At 38.3% G+C, this 11,809-nt stretch overlaps 1 pseudogene; it reads left to right on the top strand.

The window, feature by feature from the left end:
- LOC138770493 (vomeronasal type-2 receptor 26-like) overlaps positions 1–11,463 on the top strand; it is a 193,824-nt pseudogene extending 182,361 nt beyond the window's left edge.
- The last annotated feature ends 346 nt before the right edge of the window (positions 11,464–11,809 follow it).

The raw sequence follows: 11,809 nt of genomic DNA, 5'->3' as shown, positions 1-11,809 counted from the left end.
GGCCGGAATTCACTGAATTCCGTCCGCAGAAAACTGACCTGTCAGTTTTTTCCAGCGCCGCACAGGATCCCCGCCAGAGCGCATACGATGTGTGTACGCTCCGGCCGAGATCCCACTGACAATAAGGCTATGTTCCACCCCGCAAAACTACGGCTGTAGTTCTGCGGCGAGAACTACAGCCGTAGTTTTACGTAGTGTGAACATAGCCTAAGTCTGCAAAAGCAAGGGTCAGACCTGAAAATTCTCCTTTAAAACATCAATATATATCATAGTGGTGTATGCACAGGAGTCGTAGTCATGGGGAAAGGTGTATGTAAGGGTTATACAATCATAGGCTGGGTTCACACTACGTATATTTCAGTCAGTATATTTCAGTCAGTATTGCAACCAAAACCAGGAGTGGATTAAAAACACAGAAAGGATTTGTTCACACAATGGTGAAATTGAGTGGATGGCCGCCATATAACAGTAAATAACGGCCATTATTTCAATTTAACAGCCGTTGTTCTAAAATATCAGCAAATATTTGCCATTAAATGATGGCCATCCACTCAATTTCACCATTGTGTGAACAGATCCTTTCTGTGTTTTTAATCCACTCCTGGTTTTGGTTGCAATACTGACTGAAATATACTGACTGAAATATACATATACTGACTGAAATATAGTGTGAACCCAGCCCAAGATAGAGAACCATTTGGTAAATTAGTGTAGAAATTATATGGAAACGTGATAACCCACATTTACCCTCTAAACCACCTGTGTCAAACCGCGGCCCTCCAGCGGTTGCAAAACTACAATTCCCAACATGCATGGACAGCCAAGTTTTTGTTTTAGTATACTGGGAATGATAGGAATTGTAGTTTTGCAACAGTTGGTGGGGAGCAAATTTGACACCTGGAATCTAAACCAAAAGCTAATTTAGACACTGCCAACATTTACTATTTACTAAAGCATTTCGTTTTATATTCTGTATATGGTGTTTTACATTGATTCAGAAAGACTTACATTTCCAGCTAATAACTAAAAAATGTCCTTTATTGTTAAAAACAGAATGAAGTGGAGTTTGCATGTTCATTACTCTTTCTTTGCCTACATCTGTTTGTTGCTGCTAAGAAACTGCCATAAAATATGTGGAACAACTCTGGGCGGGTGCAGACTTACTTATGAGGATATTACTGGCTATTCGCTAAAAGGGGATATCACTCTTGGAGGACTACTTGCTATACATTTGGATGTGGAATATCCAAAAGTATCATTCCAAGAAAAACCTCCATCACTTAAATGCCAAACGTAAGTATTCTTGGAACTATAAAAATTTGGATAACAGCATATTAACCCAGGAGTGTAGCTAAGATTCATGGGGCCCAATAGCAAAAAACTGTACAGGGCCCCATGAACCCAGTATGCCTCCTCCCAAACATACTCACATGACCAGTGCAGTCCCCTAGTTGGCCACCGTGCTGTGTGGCTAAGGGTAGGCTTTAGGGTGAATGATTGCTGGTGGCAGCTGATGTGGTCTGCTATCCATGGTGGGATCTGTGTGCGTGCTGGGCCATTTCTTGGGTGGCATGGGTGTGGGATGCTTAGTGCTTCATGTGGGGGGATTTACGAGCAGTTTTGTGCCCATGGAGGGGGGCTTGAATGTCCGGAGGATGGGTAGTTGTGCAGGTCGCTGTGTTCCTGGGGAGAGGGGATGCAGTCTGGTCTGTGGCCAGGTTGGTGCCCAGAGGGAGGGCTGCGTTGGGAGGGCCAGGCACTCTGACACTCCTCCTGTGGGTGTGGACCTCTGAGTCAATGCTACCGGTGAGGGGAAGGGATAAACCACTCTGTATCCGAGGGAGTTGGGGTGAGGGTGTCTGTGTGTGGGCAGCTCTCTGTCCTGGGGGTGGGGTGTTGTGGGCCAGGCACTCTGAGTTCCTGTGAGGGTGGCTGTGGGTCACTATGTCGGGAAGGGGTGCCACAGAGAGAGGGACTGTATACACCGTGTTGTAGCACCGTGGAGACAGGCCAAGCTTTTCCGCCTGGGCCCCATAGTAGTTTAATGGTCTCCCTCCATGGTAGCTACACCACTGTATTAACCACTTCTCACTCTCCCCACCTATACACACACACATTTACATTTAACATTTATTTCTTCATTAGCTTTTAAGACCCATGCTTTTTTTTTTTTTTTTACTGTCCTGTGTGGAGGACAATTTAAAATTTTATAGGAACTGGATTTACAGAAAAATTACTTCTTAATTACTTTTTATTCCATTGTTTTCTACGCTGTCACTTGACCAAAAATCTACAATTTTCTACCTTTGCATTTCTATAATTGACCATGTAGGATCAGGAATATGATAACTTAATAGTTTAGACTTTATTTTTGTTACATTTGTATTTGCAAATGGGGATAGTTATTTTTTATATTCAACATTTTTAATTTATAGATTTTTTCATAGATTGGCACTCTGCTGGTACAGTTTGCCACAGGCAGGCTGTATCAGCAGAGCAGTCATGGCAGTTGGTACCTCACAATAAAAATGTTGGGGGTGGTGATCGGGCCACTGCACCACCAATGCTAGTTGTCAAAACTCTTTAGATGCTGCAGTTGCTATTGATTGTGGCATCAAAACAGTTAAACAACTTGCATAAAAGTGGTTTTTGATGTTGGTCAATACCAACAGATGTTGGCTGCAGCAACCCATGATATACTTATTGACCCATGACTTAAAGGGGTTGACCACTGATTTTATTTTTCTTTCAAATCAACTGGTGTCAGAAAGTTATATATTTTTGTAAATGACTTCTATTTTAAAAACTTTCCATACTTATTAGCTGCTGTATGTCCTGCAGAAAGTGTTTCATTTACATTCAGAAACTGTGCTCTCTGCTGACACCTCTGTCCATGTCAGGGACTGTCCAGAGCAGTAGCAAATCCCCATAGACCACCTCTCCTGCCTAGGACAGTTCCTGTCTCGGCGAGAGATGTCAGCAGAAGGCACCGTGTCTGAATATAAATAAGACAATATTTCCTGCAGGACATGTAGTAGCTTATAAGTATGGGAAGACTTAAGATTTTTAAATAGAAATAAATTACAATACTATATAACTTTCTGACACCAGTTGATTTAAAAGAAAAAAAAAATGGACAACCCCTGTCATTAACTGGGAAGGTGTTAAAAGCGGAATTTTACTTTCTTATGTATTCTAATGATTATGAAAAATAATCTGTTTTGTCAATAGAAAATAATAATAATATTTTAGGACATAATCCTTTTTTCCCTTCTAGATTTCACATAAGGTATTACCGCTACCTCCTGGCTGTGGTTTATGCAATACAAGAAATCAACCAGTCATCAGACATTCTTCCAAATATCACTTTGGGATTCAAACTATATGACTCCTGTTATGATCAAGTAAGGTCTTTAATGGGGACAACATGGATCTTATCTGGAAAAAAGCAAACTGTGCCAAACTACAACTGCCACACAGAAAGAATGCCATCTGCAATAGTTGGTGATATGCCCTCAAAGGCTTCTATACCAGTGGCTAGGGTTCTTGGCTTGTACAGATATCCTCAGGTAATTGTATACAGGAGTAGGATCTTCATTCTAAGATCTAATTGAGTCAGAATGAATGGAAATGGCAGATTGTCATGCCCGTACCAGTTCAGACCTTGGGGAGTTCTTCGGCTTGTGGCATATACACTGCACAGCTGAGAATGCGCTCGTAGCCATGATTTTGTATTTGAACTCTTTTGGGGACATTTATTAAGTCTGGCATTTTTTACGCCGGACTTATAAATGTCCCTGCATCTCCAGCGCTACGGAGATTTATGTAGAGGCGGACCGCCTCTACATAAATCCCGTGCGTGTCGGTGCGCACAGCCGAAAACCTAAGACACCTGAAAGGTGGAGTAGGTTTTCGGCGTATATTTGCGCTGAAAAAATGATAAATCACGCGGACTCTGTAGAGTATAATTACCTTCTGTCTTGTTGCTGTACCTAATCTTGCAATGACCTTTTGACATTAAACTGTCTTCCACAACTTCCCATTTGTAGCAGAGTTTGGCTTTTCCTCACCCAGTTCAAGCCACCAACACATCTATTTCCATTATAGTCTAGTTGGGTAATCATACCCTTAGTATACTTCAACAAAATCGCTGACTTGACAAAAGTGTGTCCAGAAGAATTCATGCTGTTTTTGTCACAGCAAATATTGATTTAGTCATTTAGTTCATTTACTTAGCATGTTGTTAATTGATAAGTTACCTTTTAAGCATTTTTACTTTCAAGCATTTTGCCTAATTATCTACATTACTTGTTTCTATTCCTTTCCCTTTTTCTAGATAAGCTATGCCTCAGCTCACCCAATTTTAAGTGATAAATTGCAGTTCCCGTCTTTCTTTAGAACCATACCCAATGATGACTATGAAGTTATTGAAATGGCACACTTGGTGGCTTACTTTAACTGGACCTGGGTAGGCATAATAACCTCAGACAATGAATTGGGAAGGTCAGGTTCTCAATTACTAATTAAGAAGGTCGAACAGAATGGAGGTTGCGTGGCTTTTCTAGAAATTCTTCCCATCTACAACTCGATAGAGTCCGTTTTACACATCATAGATGGTATAAAGAAGTCAAAGGCCACAGTAATTGTTGTCTATTCCACAATGGAGAATATTATTTCTCTCATGGAGGAAGCTTCATTTAACAATATTACAAGTAAAGTATGGTTTGCTTCTTCCAGTTGGGCCATCACTTCAGATTTTCCAAGAGTTGACATTTTAACAACTTTAAATGGTAGTATAGGCATAGCACAACCAAGTGGAAAAATTCCAGGTTTTAAAGAATTTCTTCAAAGCATACATCCATCTAAATTTCCCAATGACATATTTATCAAAACATTTTGGGAAAAGGCTTTTGGTTGCTTTTGGCCAACGGAAAATTCTCATAATAATTCTTCTACTTTAAATGTTTCTCAAGATGAAAGTATTTGGTGCACTGGAGAAGAGGGGGTGGACAGTATTGATCCTAATGTATATGATGTTTATAATTTTAGATATACTTACAAAATTCATAATGCCATTTACGCTATTGCTCACGCATTGCACCAGATGTATACATGTATACCAGGACAAGGGCCTTTTGACAATAGATCCTGTGCAGATGTCCTGCAACATAAACCTTGGCAGGTAAAGCTTTAGTTACTAAAAATAATTTATGCGTTGCTAATGTTAGGTTTCTATGGAAGGGTGTGATTAGATGTGGCCCAATCATTAACTGTAAACAAGCGCCGATCTGCTAGATCAGTGCTCGTTTATTGAGCTATTACACAGGCCGACTGTCGGGCAGCAAGGGCTGCACGGACATTGTTAGTGATGTTCGTGTAACCCTTGCCTCTAAGTATTAACTTACTTTACCATGTTCCTTGGTATCCTTGGAGGTGTCTGCATCTGTGTCTTCTGTCCCGAGCTTTGCACTGACAGGCCGCTGCCACTCAGCTAATTACTGGCCAGCGAGTGATTGGCTGAGCAGCACACAGAGCTGCAGACAGCAGGAATGGCCTCCTAGGACCACCAACGGGGTAAGGTGAGTTAATACTCAGCCATCGGCCATGCATCTCTATTACACATAGCAATGCGCACATCATGCCCAATTTAGGTCTGGACCTAAAGAAACGATCAGCCGCTGATAGTTTCACCAGATGATGGTTCTCTCCATTACACAGAGCAATAATCTCCCAAATCGTCTTGATTTGGCCAATTATTGCTCAGCGTAATAGGGCCCTAAGACTTTAGAGTGTCCCTCCAGAATTATTTTTAAAAGTTACTATCTGTGCACAATAGGAACCTTCAGCACCATCTCAGTAATGTCCATCTCCAGTGAGCGACCCATGGCCATAGACTTACAGTACATGGCACTGAGTGTCTTACTGAAGGCAAGCCCTATGGAGATAAAGCTGGAAGCTCCCTCTCATAAGGTTTTTCACTGTATGCAGTGGGGAGCAGGGAGAGAGGGCTCTCAATACTCAAGTCTGGTACCAAATTTAAATTACATTTTCTTTAGAGAAATTACTACCATGCACAGTGCACAATAGCCAATTCTAGAGATACATTTTAAATATAACACTTCATATTTTTAGTAGTTTCTAGCATTAAATATGGTGTACAATGATGTAATGATGTCACAAGTACAGGGGGAACAGAGAGTCATAATAGATAAAAGGTCTAAACAGGACATAGGATTCTATACAAAACCGAAGTGTAGCAATGTAAGGCTATGTTCACACAACATTTTTTCAACTTTGTTTTAAATGACGTCCGTCCTTTTGAGTCTGAAATAACAGTAATGGCCTCCCCTGTACCAGCAATGATGGCTGTGGGTACATTATATTAGTTTGGGATTACTAATTCTCCTTTGGATGTGTGTTAATTGAATAGTCCATTGAATTTAACCCTTTAAGGATGGGGACAATTTTCTTTTTTTCATCCTTGTGTTTAAAAGGCCATAGCACTTGCATTTTTCCACCTAGAAACCCACACGAGCCCTTATTTTTTGCGTCACTAATTGTAATTTGCAATTACAGGCTGAATTTTTGCATACAGTTCACTGCGAAACCAGAAAAAAAATCAAAGTGTGGTGAAATTGAAAAAAAATGCATTTCTTTTATTTGGGGGGTATTTGTTTTTACGCCATTTGCCCTGGGGTAAAACTGACTTGTTGTGCATGTTCCTCAAGTCGTTACAATAAAAGTTATACATGTTATATATTGTTTTAATTGTATCTGATGGCTTGTAAAAAATTCAAACCATTGTTAACAAATATACGTTCCTTAAAATTGCTCCATTTCCAGGCTTATAACGCTTTTATCCTTTGGTCTATGGGGCTGTGTCAGGTGTCATTTTTTGCGCCATGATGTTTACTTTCTATTGATACCTTGATTGTGCATATATGACTTTTTGATCGCTTTCTATTACATTTTTTCTGGATTTGATGCAACCAAAAAATGCGCAATTTTGCACTTTGGGATTTTTTGGCGCTTACGCTGTTTACCGTGCGAGATCAGGAATGTGATTAATTAATAGTTTGGGCGATTACGCACGCGGCGATAGCAAACATGTTTATTTATTTGGTTTTGGTGTGGTAAGAACTCAACCTGATAATGCAGATGGGATTGAGGGTATATAACGAGTGCACTACTTGGTTAGCACCTGTGTAGCGGATAAATTCGTGTGAAGTGGTAGGCTTTCTAGTAATCACCCATTGTGTAAAAGAACTACATTAAGTATGATTAATTCAACATTTATATCTTTTACTAGTGTAGAAAAAATGAATAAAACAAAGTTAAAAATAGATTATATGCATATTGCACATTGACAAGGAGTGTATAGCAATAAACTTATTGTTATAAATTGTTAAAAAACATGAAACTTAAGAAAATTATGAAAAATATATTATATTAACATGGAAAGTCTTTGGGTGAATACTGTATATATAAATATACAGTATATAGATATGATTATTGTCCGTTGGCGGCTTTGCAGGGCCCTTGCAAGCAACCAATTGTTTAAATACTGTGCTGGCAGCAGGGTATTCAGCATCTACTGCGTATTAGATGGGATGTTGGATAGTTGATCGTTTATTGAAAATTCATTAAAAATTCATTAAATAATTCTCCGTTATTTGTGCTGCTTGTAATACATTAAGTAGAGAAAAGGTATGTTGGCGGAAGTCCACCTCTCACCAGTCCTGTGTTGTTCTTAAAATCTACGGCCATAGATGCAGAGGATTAGATTAGAGCTCTGAACACCTCCTGGGGACATTTGACGTACGGGTACGTCATATGTCCCTAAGAGGTTAATAGTAAAAACAGAGAAAGAACGGTGACAAAAGAAAAACTGTGTGAACAACTAATAAAAAATGTTCGTTGTTTGCAAAAGACGTCTGAAAATGATTATCATGATCATTATTTTGACGTCTGCGGTGATAACGTCTGTTATTCAATACATTCTGTGCATTGGATGTCCGTCTTACCTTTTACTTCAGGTAGCAAGATTTTCTCCCCTTTATTTTCTAAAGTCTAATATATATTTTTCAGCTTTCGTATTACATTAAAAGAATAAACTTTATCAACACTGCAGGGGAACAAATTTACTTTGACAAGAACGGAGATATTCCACTTTCATTGGATATTCTTAACTGGCAGCTCCATCCCAATGGCAGCAACCAGTACAATAACATTGGCAAAATTGATAACCGTGCTGCGAAAGGAAAAGAGCTACAGATTGAAGAGCGAAAGATTGTGTGGAATGGTCACAGTCATGTAAGTTCTTCAACTACTTTTCTCATTTGAAAGCCAAGTATGAGTCCTACATAACGCGTGCTTAATTTTATCTATGTCTATTCACTCTCTATGTACCTTACATATGCTTTTATTATTTAACTTTCAGACCCCAGTTTCGTTATGCAGTAATCCGTGTCCAAAAGGATTTAGAAGAGCAATACAACAGGGACAGAAGATTTGTTGTTTTGATTGTGTCTCATGCTCAGAAGGAGAAATCCTCAATCCAAATGGTATGTCAATGTCTTTTTATTTGCAAAAGGTAAAAAACTGTTACAGAATTATGTACAAAAGTGACCAAGATGTACAGGAAAAAAACAGAATGATGGTACATATATCATATTAAAAGTATAATAAAGTACAAGGGACCAAACTTGGTATGGGAATTGATCATAAATAGAAGATAACATATAAAAAAGGAGAGGTGGTGGTGTGTGTGTGTGTGTGTGTGGGGGGGGGGGGGGTAAAGGAAGGATAGGGAAGGGGCTGGGGAGGTACAGGAGCAATAATTACATACCAGTGGCGGGGCAAAAATATTATCTAGTAGTCTGGAGAGTGTTCTTATAGCTTGAGGGCACAAGGTAAAGCTTCTAATGTGATAGAGATTGCCAGCTAATTTCCTCTGTGAAATCTGTTCTAAGTAAAAGAATGTTGGTGGTTTTTTTTTACTAGCATTTTGTATCTCCAATTCTTTAATATAAATTCTTCAGTCAAATGATGGTAAAATCATAGTAAAAGTCTTGTAATGAATAAAGTGATAGAGATAAAATGCAAATCTAGACTAATATACACAAATAAAAAAAAAAACTGCAACATGGAAGTAAAAAGAGAGACAATATGTTTTTTATGTTTTTTTCCAGCCTAATTAATGACCCTTAATAAACCATGACGTACCTCATACGTCAAACCATTAAGGGAGTTCAGAGGGGGGTCATGCCGTGACCCCGCTCTGAACCATTGCAAACCCGGCTGTTTTTAATTGGGACATTTCAATTCAGCTGTCAAACATGACAGCTGCATTTAAATGCCCTGCGGTGCCTCTCTGTGGTTGTCAGTGGGGGGATCCCTTCTTCTTACTTGGCCAGGCTTCAGCATTGGACTGACATTGATCCTTGCTCGACATCCAATGTGTCTGGTCTGTAGCAGCCCAGAGTAATACAGCACTGATCTAATGGTTCAGTGGTGTATTAAGTATACTACACTTATTTATATGATAGATCAGTGTAGTTGTATCAGAAGTCACCCAAAGGGACTTCTAATTAATGTGTATGTTAAAAAAAAAGAAAAAAAATATAATAATAATAATATTAATAATAATTAATAAAAAATGCCCTCTCCTAATAAAAGTTTGAATCACCCCCCTTTTCTCATTTAATAAATAAAAATAAATAAATAAAACAATGAACACATTTTGTCTCGCCGTGTGTGTGTTATCACCTGAATTATTAAATAATGCCAAATTACAATTCCAAAGTGTAAAATTGCTAATTTTTGATTGCATCAAATCGAGAAAAAATTGTGATAAAAAGTGATTAAAAAATTGCATATATGCAAACAAGGTACCAATAGAAAGTACAGATCATGGCGCAAAAAATGACATGTCACACAGCCCCATAGACCAAAAAATAAGTGTTATAAGCATGGTCATAGAGCAATTTTAAGGAACGTTTAGTTTTTTTTTTAAAATATATATTTAAATTGTTTTAAAAGCTGTCAAATAAATAAAACTTATGCAACTTGAATATTATTGTAATTGTATCGACTTGAATAACATATTTAACATGCCAGTTTTATCATAAACTGAATAGTGTAAACATCCCCCCCAAAAAAGAATAATAATAAAAAATAATAGTAATAATAATAATAATAATAATAATAATAATAATAATAATAATGTTTTATTTTCAAGTTCACTGCACAAGTTGACAGCATATTTTGTGCAAAAATAAAGTCCGTCATTGCAAGGTACAATTAGCTGTGCAAAACATGAGAGCTCATGTGGGTCTCTAGGTAGGAAAAAAAAAACGGCTGTGGCCTTTTAAAAACGAAAAGGAAAAAACAAGAATGAACAAATTAAAATTGGCTCAGACCTTAAGGGGTTAAAAGTTAAAATCAGTTCTTGAAAAAAAACTGCATGTAATATATATATATATATATATATATATATATATATATATATATACTAAGCTCAAAATATTTGTTTTCTTCCCAGATGATACCAAATGTCTTAAGTGTCCAGAAGATCAGTGGCCAAATTTATTAAAGGAGAAATGTGAGCCAAAATCCATCCAGTTCCTTGCTTATGACGAGTTACTGGGTTCATCTCTAGCTTGTATCGCCATTATTTGCTGTGCTCTCACATTTTCCGTCCTATGCCTATTCATTATCAAGCATAACACACCAATAGTCAAGGCCAACAACAGAGAACTAAGTTATCTACTCCTGATATCCTTAATGTTGTGCTTTCTGTGTTCTTTAGTATTCATTGGACGTCCCAATATTATTACTTGTATGATACGTCAAGTACTGTTTGGAATTATATTTTCCCTATGTCTATCTGCAATACTGGCCAAAACCACCACTGTCATCATGGTATTCAGTGCTACATATCCAGACAGTCGGATAAAAAGACTTGCTGGCAAGAGAATTCCAATATACATCGTCCCATCCTGTACAATCATCCAAATAGTCCTGTGCTTAGTATGGTTATATAGCTCTGCCCCCTTTGAAGAGTTCAATATGGCGGCCGAGATTGGAATCATAGTCCTGGAATGTAATGAGGGGTCCAAAGTGTTTTTTGCGTGTGTCTTGGGCTACATGGGACTCTTGGCTCTCGTCAGTCTTATTGTTGCCTTTTTAGCCCGAAATCTTCCAGATACATTCAATGAGACCAAATTTATTACCTTTAGTATGTTGGTGTTTGCCAGTGTATGGATAACATTTGTTCCAGCTTATCTGAGCACCAAGGGAAAACATATGGTGGCAGTGGAGATATTTGCTATTATATCTTCTAGCGCTGGGTTACTTGTCTGTATATTCTTCCCAAAGTGTTACATTATTTTACTGCAGCCGGAAATGAATGACAAGAGATTTATAACTGGGAGGAAAGGCAAACTGGGAAGTAATCAATGACATGAAACACACTATTGATTTTATCCGTTCTAATACTGTGTCAACTAAACAAGAGACTGATGTTTTAAAATAAAAATAATACACACAAAGGCTAGGTTCACACATCGTTTTTTTTTTTAAATAAAGAACGGACGTTGACTGCAATGACCTCAGCGTCCGTTCTTTACTTCAGGGGCGGCATTGCATTGAAGTCAATAATGTGCCTGTCAATTATTTCCGGACGCTGTTTACTGTTTACACAACACAATGTGCAGCGGCGGCCGTACATTGCATTGAGGTAAATGGCTGATTGATTTGCAGGGACACCCGACGGTACCGGCAAATCAATTGTGAAAAAAGAACGTTC

Source organism: Dendropsophus ebraccatus, chromosome 13, assembly GCF_027789765.1.
Source record: "Dendropsophus ebraccatus isolate aDenEbr1 chromosome 13, aDenEbr1.pat, whole genome shotgun sequence".
NCBI lineage: Eukaryota > Metazoa > Chordata > Amphibia > Anura > Hylidae > Dendropsophus > Dendropsophus ebraccatus.
The sequence above is the reverse complement of the archived record's forward strand: the minus strand, read 5'-3'. Positions and strand labels throughout refer to the sequence as shown.